Genomic DNA, 16,116 nt, shown 5'->3' on the forward strand with positions numbered 1-16,116 from the left:
AAGATGCAGGAATCTAGACATTAGAGAAATAGGTTCCCTACAGGCTCGTGAACGATACATGACACATAGCCTTCAAGAGTAAGTTGCTGCGATGTCCCGGGAGATAAATGTTACACTATATGCAGAATGGAGGCATATAGGTATTGTACAAACACTTCGCGAAGCTACACACTGTATAGACTAGTCGAAACACATCTTTCATTTGAAGCAGGTAATGGTGGCTGGTTGGTGATTACCTGCAGGCTTCATCCAATATTCATTTTCTACAGCCGGTGGCTCCGTAAGTTAAGATTTTGTGTTTCTAGAATAAATCCATAAAAGACACGTTAAATTGGCCTTCATACGTCAACTGATATAGTTCACGAGGAAAAAAATCGTAAGTTTATAAGTTTAAAAACTACATAGTTCGCTCATGGAGACGATATTGCATCCATTATGCTTTCTGATTCTAGGCTGCAATTTGGCACTTCCCTTACAAATACGGGTCCGTAACTGACAGAAAATTCTGTACGAATTAAGACATTATCGAAAAGTCTCTTTGACCTATGCTCAAAAACACTAAATTTATGCGGAGTGCCCTTAGTGCAACGATCTTTTGTTGTAGAAGTTTATTACATCGAATATTTTCAGAATTTCGGATAAATTCAGGATAATCTTCTAAGAACGTCAAGGGCTGATTTTATCAGTCCTCCTTGTTGAATCCTAACTTGTAATTCTATCCCATTTAGACTGAAGTCTAAACTTAAACCTTCCATTTTTCGAATGACTCTTTAATAAATCGTCGAGTCGTTCTTTTTTACGATGTAACAACGAATTAATTGCGCGAGGACAGAATATTTCTAAAAAGTTCATGAATCTAGTGTGATGTAGCGTTCAAATAGAGACTTGAACCAAGCAACTGCATCAAAATACTCTTAGTATCTGCCGGCCGTTGTGGCCGAGCGGTTCTAGGCGCTTCAGTCTGGAACCGCGCGACCGCTACGGTTGCAGGTTCGAACCCTGCCTCGGGCTTGGATGTGTGTGCTGTCCATAGGTTAGTTAGGTTTAAGTAGTTCTAAGTTCTAGGGGACTGATGACCTCAGATGTTAAGTCCTATAGTGCTCAGAGCCATTTGAACCATTTCTTAGTATCTTAGAGTTAAGCATAATCAAGAAACAACGAAAACTCATAGACGAAAGGCGAAAAACTATTCTAAGTGGGTATCACTATTTCCCCAAAAACGGAATTTAACTCTCTGATTAAGAAACAATTATTGCCTGCTTCCGAAGAGACGCGTGATTCAAATGGCAGTACATTACACCTTAATGTCTACATTGAGCCTGCCCGTTTCTTGTAAGCAGTGTTGTTTCTTATTGAGGTGACGTCACAACGGCCCAATGTGTCACTGCTTTGCAGAGTAGAGTCCTCGTGCGCTCTGAACCACGTTCAACACAGACCTCAGCGTCGGCATCACGAACTGTCATTGCGCAGCTGTATTTCTGAGTTACGGGAAGTGTTCGTCCAAGGCCGATGACAGGGCAATAAAGAGTATCCACTTATAAAATATCAAATTTCTGATATTAGCTGCACGATGAGAGACAACAACGTCGGCGGAACTGACAGTATCTTATCAAAAGGATCCGGACACCCTATGTAATGCGAAAATGACCAGTAGATGTCACGAGAGTCATACTCATCGGTATGAAAGGAGGCGGAGAATATTGTGTTGTCTACTGACAAGCAGTAGTAGTAGAATGGGGCTATCAGGAGAGCTCATTGACTCCGAACGCGCAATAGACATTGGCTGTCACCCGAGAAGCAAACTCAGCCGGGACGTTTCAGTCCTTCCGGCCGAGTCGACTGATGATGATGTGACTGTAAAGTAGAAACGCGACGGAGGAGCCACAGCTGAGGATCTCATGCACTGACGGATAGGGACCGTCCTGCAGTACGGAGGTTGGTTGTAAAAAGTTGAATGAAATCAAGAGGTAGGAATCACTCCAGGGTTCCAAAGCGCTGCTAGCAGTGCAGCTAGCAAAATGACTGTGTTGGAAGTTAAACAGAAATGGGGTGCAGTTGTCGAGCAGCTACTCATAAGCAAAAAATTTCTGATGTCAGTGACACGTGTCCCTTGAGGTGACGTAAAGTGCGACGCCACTGGATAGTGGATAACTGGAAACTAATGATTTGGAGTGATAAACCACGCTATATTCAGTGGTAATCCGATGGAAGAGTTTGGATCTGAGGAATGTCTCAAGACTTAGAATAGGTAGTTTGTGTTCCAGACCTCCGGCAATGTGTGTCCTGCTAATGTCATGTGTAATCAGCAACACCGAGACTGGGTCGTGATGAAATGGAGGAGTCCCCTGTTCCCATAAAGGTCCCTTTCGTTTTGCAGAATGACTGTCGTGAATCATTCACTCGGCACACACGGTGGAAAACTGTGGAAAGATGCCTGTTTGATGCAGGGAGACGTCTTCGCGTGCAGAAACATCATACTGGAGGGATCTGCAGGATTTCATGTTTGCATTCGTGAACGGAGGAATATGCTGATACCTAAAGGGACAGAGGTATAACCAAATGTGCTGCTTCCGATGTATATTGGTCCAGTTTTCTCCTTCACGGACAATAAGGCCTACCAGAATAAAGCAGCTACAGCGAATGAATTTTTCGCATGCGAAAATAAACACCGCATTGACTAACCATTGGCGACTCCAGTTACTAACCCTACAGTGTGTGTTTGGGAGGCATAGTGCAGAAGAACATCAGCCAGTCAGATGCTACCAAGCACTTTTCCAGATTTCCGCACACCACAGTCTAACGAATAGGAGAACACAGACTCTTGAACTGTCATTCAGAGAGCTTGCAATGCTGCTGGCAAACGAGTGGCATCTACGATAACCTTAATCCACTTGAATGTCCTCTTGTTGTGAAACGTAATGGCTTTATGTTTCAATTTTAAAAAGTGTATTTTTGCTTTCAGAACTTTTCTATTTACATGTACTGTACACTGCTATATATCAGATGGCTTACGTTGTTCTGCAATTCGTCTGTAATTCTATTAACGAAACTGCGTTTTGGGCTGTTTCTAATAAAAGCTTTACCTACCCATTCCAGCGTGACACATCTCACTGTCAAAGCGACAATGACGGCTTATCAGAATTGGACTGCTACTGAGTACTTTTTCTGTGTGACTTTACTCTTCACTATGCCGATTGTGTCAGGCCACTGCCGAAGGAGTGTGTAAGCGACGCAGTTTGTCATAGCTTTGTAAAAAAGTTATCGATTAAGAGGTTTGTATAGGTCTATACATTACTCGTTGATGTCATGGGAAAGATGTGTGATTTATAACACTGACAGACTTTCTGCAACAGACCTAGCTTCGTTTCATAAATACACTCCTGGAAATGGAAAAAAGAACACATTGACACCGGTGTGTCAGACCCACCATACTTGCTCCGGACACTGCGAGAGGGCTGTACAAGCAATGATCACACGCACGGCACAGCGGACACACCAGGAACCGCGGTGTTGGCCGTCGAATGGCGCTAGCTGCGCAGCATTTGTGCACCGCCGCCGTCAGTGTCAGCCAGTTTGCCGTGGCATACGGAGCTCCATCGCAGTCTTTAACACTGGTAGCATGCCGCGACAGCGTGGACGTGAACCGTATGTGCAGTTGACGGACTTTGAGCGAGGGCGTATAGTGGGCATGCGGGAGGCCGGGTGGACGTACCGCCGAATTGCTCAACACGTGGGGCGTGAGGTCTCCACAGTACATCGATGTTGTCGCCAGTGGTCGGTGGAAGGTGCACGTGCCCGTCGACCTGGGACCGGACCGCAGCGACGCACGGATGCACGCCAAGACCGTAGGATCCTACGCAGTGCCGTAGGGGACCGCACCGCCACGTCCCAGCAAATTAGGGACACTGTTGCTCATGGGGTATCGGCGAGGACCATTCGCAGCCGTCTCCATGAAGCTGGGCTACGGTCCCGCACACCGTTAGGCTGTCTTCCGCTCACGCCCCAACATCGTGCAGCCCGCCTCCAGTGGTGTCGCGACAGGCGTGAATGGAGGGACGAATGGAGACGTGTCGTCTTCAGCGATGAGAGTCGCTTCTGCCTTGGTGCCAATGATGGTCGTATGCGTGTTTGGCGCCGTGCAGGTGAGCGCCACAATCAGGACTGCATACGACCGAGGCACACAGGGCCAACACCCGGCATCATGGTGTGGGGAGCGATCTCCTACACTGGCCGTACACCACTGGTGATCGTCGAGGGGACACTGAATAGTGCACGGTACATCCAAACCGTCATCGAACCCATCGTTCTACCATTCCTAGACCGGCAAGGGAACTTGCTGTTCCAACAGGACAATGCACGTCCGCATGTATCCCGTGCCACCCAACGTGCTCTAGAAGATGTAAGTCAACTACCCTGGCCAGCAAGATCTCCGGATCTGTCCCCCATTGAGCATGTTTGGGACTGGATGAAGCGTCGTCTGACGCGGTCTGCACGTCCAGCACGAACGCTGGTCCAACTGAGGCGCCAGGTGGAAATGGCATGGCAAGCCGTTCCACAGGACTACATCCAGCATCTCTACGATCGTCTCCAAGGGAGAATAGCAGCCTGCATTGCTGCGAAAGGTGGATATACACTGTACTAGTGCCGACATTGTGCATGCTCTGTTGCCTGTGTCTATGTGCCTGTGGTTCTGTCGGTGTGATCATGTGATGTATCTGACCCCAGGAATGTGTCAATAAAGTTTCCCCTTCCTGGGACAATGAATTCACGGTGTTCTTATTTCAATTTCCAGGAGTGTATTAACATGAGCCAGTGACATGAGAGCTGACGTTATCTGTTAACATCTTTTGATAGTGGTCAGCACAGTCAAAATGAAAGAGGGTGACCAGATGGAACTGAAACAACAGCTCAAACGAAATTGGAGTGTCTTTGCTCCAATGAAATGATTCACTTCACTACCGCCAGATTAAGACTCAATTAGCACACCACAATGATTTATAGCAAGTGGTGAAGAACTGACTTTTGGAATTGGTTACGCTTTATTGAGAATATTACTGTTTACGTGTCAGGGGAGAAACGGCAGAGAGCAGATTCTCCGTAATCGCTGCTGAGCAACAGCAGAATTCTGGTACGGACATCTTTGTCGCATTTTCTGTCATAATTCATCAGTGTGAATGGTACCTTTGATCGACTTAGTTATGTACCTATACAGACTATGTACTGAAGTGTGTGCTGATTGCCTCCCATCTATTGTTAACTCACTATGGAGTATATGAAAATAATATATGTAATACTACTGCGTAGTAAAAAAATTCAGCGACGCAAATAATCAACGAATTACAGTCCCATGAGTTTGTACTACATCACGCATACTGGATTTTGCTATAAAATACCAAACTCCTAATCTCAGAGACATATACATCTAACGGATAATAAACGGAAGGGACCTTACACTCCGCCCGAACAGGCCATGGTGGCCCAACGGTGCCGACCGGACGCCGTGTCGTCCTCAACCACAGGTGTCGCTGGATGTGGATGTGGAGGGGCATGTGGTCGGCACACCGCTCTCCCAGCCGTATGTCAGATTACGAGACCTCACAAGGGCTGAGTACACCCCGCTTGCCAACAGCGCTTGGCAGACCGGATGGTCACCCAACAAAGTGCTAGCCCAGCCCGACTGGGCGTAACTCCGGTGATGTGACCGGAACCGGTGTTACCACTGCCGCAAGGAACGTACCACTTGTTTTTTAAATAAAGTGAGTTGCACAATTCATCAGAAAATTTTTCTTACCCTCCCTTTCACTCGTAAATATTCTGCTTACTTTGGTTGCAATTTTCTGAACAAAATTAATTTATATATCGTTCTTGTTTTTAATTACTTTCACTGTACTACATACCATCTTCGAGCGTAGCAGATGATTTGAAATTAGTTAGACACATAGTGTTTCCTTGTTCTAGAAAATATCTCCTTCTTCGTGAGCCATATATTCAATGTGTGACAGCCACCAGCTTGTGAACCATGAACAGGGCTTAACTCCGGTGATCTGACGGGAACCGGTGTTACAACTGCGGCAAGGAACGGACCATTTGTTTTTGAAATAAAGTGGGTTGCACAATTCATCAGAAAATTTTTCTTACCCTCCCTTTCAGTCGTAAATATTCTGCTTACTTTGGTAGCAATTTTCTGAACAAAATTAATTTATATATCGTTCTTGTTTTTAATTACTTTCACTGTAATGCATACCATCTTCGAGTGTAGCAGATAATTTGAAATTAGTTAGACACATAGTGTTTACTTGTTCTAGGAAATAACTCCTAGTTCGTTAACCATATATTCAATGTGTGACAGCCACCAGCTTGTGAACCACGAATGTAGACGTACAGAATTGGCGTTCGATAAGTACGTATACTGATGTGCATAACTTTAGGACGAGAGCAACTTTCGAGTAGAGTCTCACTGCCAAGTAAAGTAGCTCGATGAAACAGGAGCCATACGTAGAAATAACTGCTACAGAACAGTACGAAAGGTAACTGAAGGAAATACGCAACGAGATGAAGAGAAATGATATTTTTATTGAAAGACGATAATTACACTAAAGATGTCGCGATTTATGATGGTCCACTGAACATTGCAAGATACGGGACATGGTTCTCAATCAGATGTGTGATCACAATGGACGGTGACGCATGCTCTGCGAAGTGCTCCCTTGCTGGCCACTAGGTTGCAAGCGTGCAATTCTTCCAAGACTGCGAGTAGTCGTTGATGTATGTTCAAATGCTGAAATACGTTTCCTGAAAGCATCCCACACGTGTTAGATGGAATTTAAGTCGGAGAAAGAGGCAGGGCAGTGCATTCGCCGAATATCCTCCCATTGCAAAAGCTCCTCCACCTCCAATGCTCGATGCTGCCGTGGATTGCTGTCCATAACAATGAATGTACACCCGAAAAGACGCACATGGGGTAGAAGTACAGTGCCACCATACCGTTGACCGGTGAGTATACTGGGTTCAAGGATATGGAGGTCAGCACACCCACACAACGAAACTTCCTCGCTCATTAAAACTGTGTGCCGGACCGAGACACGAACTCGGGACCTTTGCCTTTTGCGGGCAAGTGCTCTACCATCAGAGCTGCCCAAGCACGACTCACACCCCGTTCTCACTGCTTTACTTCTGCCAGTACCTCGTCCCGAGTTCGAGTCTCGGTCCGGCATACAGTTTTAATCTGCCAGGAAGTTTCATATCAGCGTACAATCCGCTGCTGAGTGAAACTGTCATTCTGGACGCCCACACAACATTATGCCTCCCACACCATAACACCTGGACCTCCAAAACGATCACGTTCGACCGTGTTTGGGAGTGCATTACTTATTCCCAACACTCGCCACATGTGGGTATCTCCAGAATCACTACTCAGACTGTTTGCCCTCATCCGAGAAGAGCACGTGACCCCACGTGTCTTTATTCCAGTTTTTACACCTCTGGCACCATCGCAAACGGTACCGCCGATGTGCTGGTGTCAACGGAACACAACGACCTGGTCGTCGGGCAAAGTGACTATCCCAAGCGTTTCAGTTCCGCTGTGGAGCGTGTTCATACGGTTCAAATGGCTCTAAGCACTATTGGACTTAGCATCGGAGGCGATCAGCCTCCTAGACTTAGAACTACTTAAACCTAACTAGCTTAATGACATCACACACATCCATGCCCGAGGCAGGATTCGAACCTGCGACTGTAGCAGCAGCGCGGTTCCGGACTGAAGCGCCTAGATCTACTCGGCCACAGCGGCTGGCGTGGAGCGTACCTTGCAGTCGTGTTAAATGTTGTTGCAACTGTACCCGCTCTTTTACTTGGGTTCCTTGTTTCCTGTTGCACTATGTAGCTGTCATCTGCTTCTGAAGCTGGCGTGGTCGGCCACCTCTTCTCCTTCCGGCAGCAGTGCTTATGCTTCGAAACTCTCCCCATACACGTAAAACGATGCTGTGAGTAGTACCGAACTCCTGGGCTACACGCGTCACACTTCGTCTTTCAGCCACAGTTTGAGGTGCCATGTCACGGACTACGCGGCCGGGGGTTCGAGTCCTCCCTCTAGCGTGGATGTGTGTGTTGTTCTTAGCTAAAGTTAGTTTAAGTAGTGTGTAAGTCTAGGGACCGATGACGTCAGCTGTTTGGTCCCTTAGGAATTCACACACGTTTGAACATTTTGAACTTCGTCTTTCTTCCAATTTCCCGATGATTCTTCCCCTCGTGAAATCATACAGATGTTGTCTCCGGGCCATGTTATAATGAAGAACACCAGCACAGCGCACCGTAACTGCTCACTAATTGATACAAACTGTCTTTTGCCCTTAGTGTAACTGCCTTGTGTTGTAAGGTCAGCCCCATTTGGCGCTATGGTCAGGCTAACGTGACGTCAACTTTCTGTGCGTGACTGAGAGACCTCTGGCAACATGCTCCCGCACTTCCATTTTAATATGTTATCTTACTTTATCGATCTCGTCCCAAACTTTTGTAGAACAGTGTATTTTCAAGCGTTCAAATATTATTTTATTCTATCTAACGCCTTATTTATCTGTTTCTAGCTACCTTTTCATCACTAAACGCCTTTCGCAGTAGTCCCACTTACTTACCAACTGGTTACACTACATTATAAATATTACTGCAGAAAAAATTTGATGCCGCTGTCGGCAGACGGAGGCAGTACTCGGATTAGCGGAATAGCTGGTGTATTAAAGTATGTTTTAAAGTCTGTCATCCCATTAACCACTAACCGCCTGGGACCGATGGCCTTTTTAGTCTGGTCCCTTCCACCCACAAACCAACCAACCAACTAACCGTCTAGGAATAAACGATTATGTGAAACACACAAAACGATGACATGAGAAAGTTACTCCTTTATAAATCATGTCCCCATTTACAAAAAATTGAACACTGACAGCGAGTAAGAGAAAAGTTAAGATTAAGAATCATTTGTGCATAGGTTATAGCGAATATTTAAAACAGACATCTTGAAACTCCCTGACAGATTCAAACTATGTGTCGGACTGGGACTCGAAGTCGACACCTCGTAAAGCAAGTGTCTTGGCTGTAGTCATGGTATGATACACAGTTTTAATCTCTCAGGAGGTCTCGAACAGCCCATAACCAGCTGCAAAGGGAGAGATTACTTTAGATATTCTTAACCCATTTAATTTAACACTAATCGTTAACTGTACGCCATTAAAATACGATTCTTAATAACCTGGCATTCTGCATCCCTGCAACGCAGAATCGTAGTCCTACAGAAGAAAGATGAATGGGACCCTTCTTGTAGGAATTTTAATGGAGCTTAATTTTGTACTGGGAAATATCGCCAGATGGCACGGTTTTCGAGTTATCCAAGAAAAACATTCAAAAGTGAAGTTAAAACTCCACGCCCTCTCATGGCCACCACCACGTTCACACCTCAACTGTCAGGAATTTTAGTATGTCGTTTTTAGTATGTCGTTCCCCTTACTATTGTACAAAAATTTGAGATTACACGACTTTTTCCCGTATTTGAACTTTTTTGGTTTTTGTTGAGCGCGCTAAAACAACAGAAGCGGACAGTTTGTGATCCTTCCTAGGATTCAGCTTGGCAGTGGAAAAACAGATGAATCTATGTACTGCTAGTCATATTCCACAGCACACTACTAGTCTCTGCGATAATTCGTTAACACAAGTTATAGTTTCTGAATACTAACTCAAATGCCAGGTGCATGCAATTAAAATGACGGTGTTCCCAGTGTTGCAGTGTGGGTTATATACATCACAGGAAGCGGAAACATAGTAGGTATGTTCATTAATCGGTGCGCTCGTGTAGAATGCTGAAGAAAGTAGTACACTCCTGGAAATTGAAATAAGAACACCGTGAATTCATTGTCCCAGGAAGGGGAAACTTTATTGACACATTCCTGGGGTCAGATACATCACATGATCACACCGACAGAACCACAGGCACATAGACACAGGCAACAGAGCATGCACAATGTCGGCACTAGTACAGTGTATATCCACCTTTCGCAGCAATGCAGGCTGCTATTCTCCCTTGGAGACGATCGTAGAGATGCTGGATGTAGTCCTGTGGAACGGCTTGCCATGCCATTTCCACCTGGCGCCTCAGTTGGACCAGCGTTCGTGCTGGACGTGCAGACCGCGTCAGACGACGCTTCATCCAGTCCCAAACATGCTCAATGGGGGACAGATCCGGAGATCTTGCTGGCCAGGGTAGTTGACTTACACCTTCTAGAGCACGTTGGGTGGCACGGGATACATGCGGACGTGCATTGTCCTGTTGGAACAGCAAGTTCCCTTGCCGGTCTAGGAATGGTAGAACGATGGGTTCGATGACGGTTTGGATGTACCGTGCACTATTCAGTGTCCCCTCGACGATCACCAGTGGTGTACGGCCAGTGTAGGAGATCGCTCCCCACACCATGATGCCGGGTGTTGGCCCTGTGTGCCTCGGTCGTATGCAGTCCTGATTGTGGCGCTCACCTGCACAGCGCCAAACACGCATACGACCATCATTGGCACCAAGGCAGAAGCGACTCTCATCGCTGAAGACGACACGTCTCCATTCGTCCCTCCATTCACGCCTGTCGCGACACCACTGGAGGCGGGCTGCACGATGTTGGGGCGTGAGCGGAAGACGGCCTAACGGTGTGCGGGACCGTAGCCCAGCTTCATGGAGACGGTTGCGAATGGTCCTCGCCGATACCCCAGGAGCAACAGTGTCCCTAAAAAAATGGTTCAAATGGCTCTGAGCACTATGGGACTCAACTGCTGAGGTCATTAGTCCCCTAGAACTTAGAACTAGTTAAACCTAACTAACCTAAGGACATCACAAACATCCATGCCCGAGGCAGGATTCGAACCTGCGACCGTAGCGGTCTTGCGGTTCCAGACTGCAGCGCCTTTAACCTCACGGCCACTTCGGCCGGCAACAACAGTGTCCCTAATTTGCTGGGAAGTGGCGGTGCGGTCCCCTACGGCACTGCGTAGGATCCTACGGTCTTGGCGTGCATCCGTGCGTCGCTGCGGTCCGGTCCCAGGTCGACGGGCACGTGCACCTTCCGCCGACCACTGGCGACAACATCGATGTACTGTGGACACCTCACGCCCCACGTGTTGAGCAATTCGGCGGTACGTCCACCCGGCCTCCCGCATGCCCACTATACGCCCTCGCTCAAAGTCCGTCAACTGCACATACGGTTCACGTCCACGCTGTCGCGGCATGCTACCAGTGTTAAAGACTGCGATGGAGCTCCGTATGCCACGGCAAACTGGCTGACACTGACGGCGGCGGTGCACAAATGCTGCGCAGCTAGCGCCATTCGACGGCCAACACCGCGGTTCCTGGTGTGTCCGCTGTGCCGTGCGTGTGATCATTGCTTGTACAGCCCTCTCGCAGTGTCCGGAGCAAGTATGGTGGGTCTGACACACCGGTGTCAATGTGTTCTTTTTTCCATTTCCAGGAGTGTAGTTCCACTTTCTGCCACCAGGTAAAATACGGCGCTGTAACCAGTCAAAATATGGTGTGGGTGCAGAGAAAGGGAAGGAACGATCAAACACATGATAACAGTAGTTCTGGCACGTTTATTGGTATATGGTCAAAAGTTACAGCGTGTGTTTAGTATGGTCTCCCGACTCAGCAGCATGCTGCATCCGTAGTGACATGTTGTCGTATGCTATCCCTCAGATCAGGAAGGGTCCGGATACACCCCTGACAGCAAAATCTTTCAGTATCCTCGAAACCAGAATGGATTTAGGTCCGGGGATCTGGAAGGCCACACATCTGGAAATTGTCTAGTGATGACGCGGTCGTTACAAAAGGTTTCTTGAAGCAAATCTTTCACCTGGCAAGAGACATATGGTGTCACCCCATCTTGTATGAAAATAGTGGTGTGGACACAGTAAACTGCAAAGCTGGAAGCAAGTGTTGCACAAGGTGGTATTTTAACGTGCATACGTTACTGTACACCTAACAGGCCTGTGAGGTGTCATCTCCTAAAAGAAAAACGGACCGAGAATTAAGAAGTTTGTGGAACCGCAGCACACACTCACGTAAGACGAGTGCAGTGGAGTTCCTGAACAACATGTGGCTGAGTAGAGTCCCATAAGCGACAATTCTGTCCATTTACGACATCGTGCAGAGTAAAATGTGCCTCATCCGTCCGAAGAATATTCCCCAGATACATGTCATCCATTCCCATTCATAGGAAAAAACTAGGGCAAAGTCACGGCGTTGTACCCTATCTTGGGGCTTCATTTGGTGTACATTCAGGATGTTGTAGGAATACCACGGTAAAATGCACCGCAAAATACTTTCGACCTGTTGACAAGGGGAAAGATAGCTCTCCTGGCAGAGCTGGAACACTGGCAGCAGAATTTGTGGCATATGTTGATGTCAAAGCAGGATCTATTTCACAGCCTCACTGCTTACAGCGCCATATATTCACTTGGCGGTAGAATGTAGAACTATTATATTTTCAGCATACTCCACGAACGCACCGGTCAATGAACATACCTACGACGTTTCTGCGTCCTGCCATGTATGCAGCCCACACTGCTGCATTCAGAAAACCACCAGTTCAATTACTACCACCCAGTATATGAGTATAACCTACAGTAACATTTTCTTCGTAACGTGTTCTTATAAAGAGCTATAAAGCTGAAAGTGCTTTCTACCATATTTGGTTTAAACTAAAAGTTTTGATGTGATCTGTATGATTATTCTGTTGTATACACAACACTAAAACCTTTAAACAACGCATTTTGTCAACTGCATTAATGTAGAGCTGCGAAGGCTTCTGCGCCCAGAGTCAGTTGAAATAAAAGTTTTCTGTGTATAGTGCTGTGCCGAAATGGAAAAAAAAAATTACTGGAAACACCAATAATCGAGCCACGGTTACAATGGCCGAAACGTTAGTTTTCCAGTATAGTTTTCCATGTTATGATAGTCATAAAACTTTTATGGCAACTGAATTAATGTAATCAGTACATACAAAATTGTTGTTTGGATATGAATATTTGTTTCCAGATATTCTATTGGAATCACTAGTATAAATGAAAATAATGAAATAAATATTTTGTATAATCTCTCTTTTGTGCTCTTTCGTTTGCAGCCGCTTCTTATTTCCTACAGTAAATGGTGTCATGAATGATAAGAAAATCACCCTATATTTGTGATTCTGGGATTGTCACAAACATTGAATACTTCAGAAAACAATCATATATATTATCTTATAATATTGGGTACAGAAAATTTTAAATAAGAGTTAAATAATTAATGAATACACAGTACATCTAATAAGAATACTAAAATTAATTTTTAAACTCCTCAAATTAAAAATAATTACCGAAGTAGTGGAGGAGGTTCTTATACCAGTTGATCAGCGAACTGGTACTGGGTATCTGAAACAGAAAGTTGTCCATTGTGAACTAAATGCTTGGTATAGCAGTTTTGTGCATCTATGTTTTAGAACCATAAGAGGATTAGCATTGTTTATTCATCTTAAACTGGTAACAGATACAAGTTTGTGATTATTACAACTAGATCACCGTATTCTTTCAGTTAGTACTAGAATTATTAGCAGTGTCGTAGAGGAGGTGTAATTAAGGAAGAGTATAAAAATACTGAAGTCTGCTAGTATGTTATTATCTGGAAAGAATTGTGTACTGCTAAGACTTTATATTAAAGCAAAATCTGACACTATTAAACGCTGGTAACACGTTTTTAACTTATTTTTAAGGATGCAGAAGTAAATGAAGTGAGAAACATCATAAGATTTGGAATATTTCCAGTCTTATGGAGTATTTTTAAGTAAACTTACGAAATGGACCGTATACTTTTCTTAAACGCCATAAAGTGTTATTATCTTTATTTACGTGCCCACATAAAACTATCAGATTTTCCAATTATAGCCGTGCGGGATTAGCCGAGCGGTCTAAGGCGCTGCAGTCACGGACTGAGCTGCTGGTCCCGGTGGAGGTTCGAGTACTCCCTCGGGCATGGGATTGTGTGTTTGTCCTTAGGATAATTTAGGTTAAGTAGTGTGTAAGCTTAGGGACTGATGACCTTAGCAGTTATGTCCCATAAGATTTCACACATATTTTGAACATTTTCTTTTTCTAATTATACGTCACACTATGTATGAAGAGTAAATATAGAAGTTGGAATGGGGTGATCTCTACAGGGTAAGTAGTTCAGTACTTTTACAATAAACTAGCTGAATAACCGACGTTGCCCAGGTAGCTATTTATTGCAGTCTTCTATTAGTCCATCTCCTCCTTCCTCTCTCTGTCCATCTCCTTCTCCCCTTCTCTCATCACATTCTCATCCCTATCCTTATAGGAGGTTGCTGATTCTTACTCGCAGAGTACTTCTTTCCAGATAGGAAGCAAAATGTGTACCACGTTTGTTTGAAATCGGTCCAGTATTTTAGGAAGAGCTTTTTACTCGTGGCTATGCCCGTGTTCGCACTTCGCAAATTTACTAGAAATATATTTAACAGATTTCACTAATATCTGTACAAATATTTCGCCAGCATCTCTAGCGAATTATAGCCTGCAGTTACGTTTTCCGGTAGCTGAGTATTTATGTAGTTATATCTTCTGAACTATGTGTCCTACAATAATACAATTTTGCAGGTACATGCAGTGACAGATGTGTATCCTTTCTGCGAAATGTGTTGCGAAGAGAATTAGCAGTAAAGCAGTTATCAATGTGAACGTCATACATGATGCGGTAGTTTTTCACGTACCCCAGTGTTTGTGACATCATATGTCCTGAAAAATGTGTCGTACAATGATAGAACGTGTCCAGTCACATTAATGTGACCACCTGTCAAAAGCCTGAGTAAGGACCTTTTTCCCTTTCATCATTTTGTGGGGGTAACAGCGAGGAAAACTCTCGTAATGGTTTGAAATTACGTGTAAAATTTGTTGCAAGCCACTAAGTTTCTCATTCTCGTATATTTGATGAATATGATCTGGCTGTTTCGCATCGAAACCTACGATACTTTTTCAACCCCCACCCTTCTGAGAGGGAAGTGGTTGTTCCCCCACAGTAAGTACGAGGTGCGGCTAGAAAAAAACCGGACTGATGCTAGAAAAAACATTTATTTACAATTATTTACAATTTCATGTTATCTCCTTCAATGTACTCTCCTCCTCGGTCTCTACACCGCTCCATACGAATTTTCCACTGTCCATAGCAATGCTGCAGATCATTTTCGGTAAGTCCATACATTACTTCCGTCGCTTTTTCTTTTACTGCTTCAACAGTCTCAAATCTAGTTCCTTTCAAAGCTGACTTGACTTTAGGGAAAAGAAAAAAGTCACAGGGGGCCAAATCAGGTGAGTAGGGTGGATGATCTAAGATGGGAATGTTGTGTTTAGCCAAAAACGTCTTCACTGACAACGCACTGTGAGCTGGGGCATTGTCTTGGTGAAGGATCCATGACTTTTTTCTCCGTACTCGCTCACGTGGGGTAGCCAGGACGTTAATGTAGTAATGCTGATTCACTGTTTGTCCCTCTGGTACCCAATCAATGTGCACAATCCCTTTGATGTCAAAAAAAACAATCATCATTGCCTTGAATTTCGATTTTGACATTCGTGCTTTTTTTTGTCGTGGAGAACCAGGAGTTTTCCAATGCATCGATTGGCGTTTAGTTTCGGGATCGTAAGTAAAAAACCACGATTCATCGCAAGTAATAACATTTTGTAAGAAGGTGGGATCACTTTCAATGTTTTCCAGGATGTCAGAACAAATCATTCTTCGGCGTTCCTTCTGTTCAATTGTGAGACACTTTGGAACCATTTTTGAACACACTTTGTTCATGTTGAAACTTTCATGAAGAATCTGCCTAACACTTTCCTTGTCAACTCCTGTTAACTCAGACACTGCTCTGATTATTAAACGGCGATCTTGTCGAATAAGTTTACCGATTTTTTCAATGTTTGCATCAGTTTTTGCTGACAATGGTCTGCCAGTGCGAGTGTCATCACTGGTGTCTTCGCGGCCATCTTTAAATCGTTTAAACCACTCAAACACTTGTGTTCGCGATAAACAATCATCGCCGTACACTTGTT

General features: G+C 44.9%; 1 protein-coding gene across 2 annotated transcripts in view; it reads right to left on the bottom strand.

Annotated features, from left to right (window-relative positions):
- LOC126248096 (neurogenic locus protein delta) overlaps positions 1-16,116 on the bottom strand; it is a 1,462,003-nt gene that overhangs the window by 130,639 nt on the left and 1,315,248 nt on the right. For both annotated transcript variants that reach the window (XM_049948762.1, XM_049948763.1), the window contains one exon: positions 13,380-13,434. The gene's annotated coding sequence lies outside the window, so the exon portion shown is untranslated. The remainder of the gene's footprint in view (positions 1-13,379; positions 13,435-16,116) is intronic.

Source organism: Schistocerca nitens, chromosome 3 (assembly GCF_023898315.1).
Source record: "Schistocerca nitens isolate TAMUIC-IGC-003100 chromosome 3, iqSchNite1.1, whole genome shotgun sequence".
Lineage (NCBI taxonomy): Eukaryota > Metazoa > Arthropoda > Insecta > Orthoptera > Acrididae > Schistocerca > Schistocerca nitens.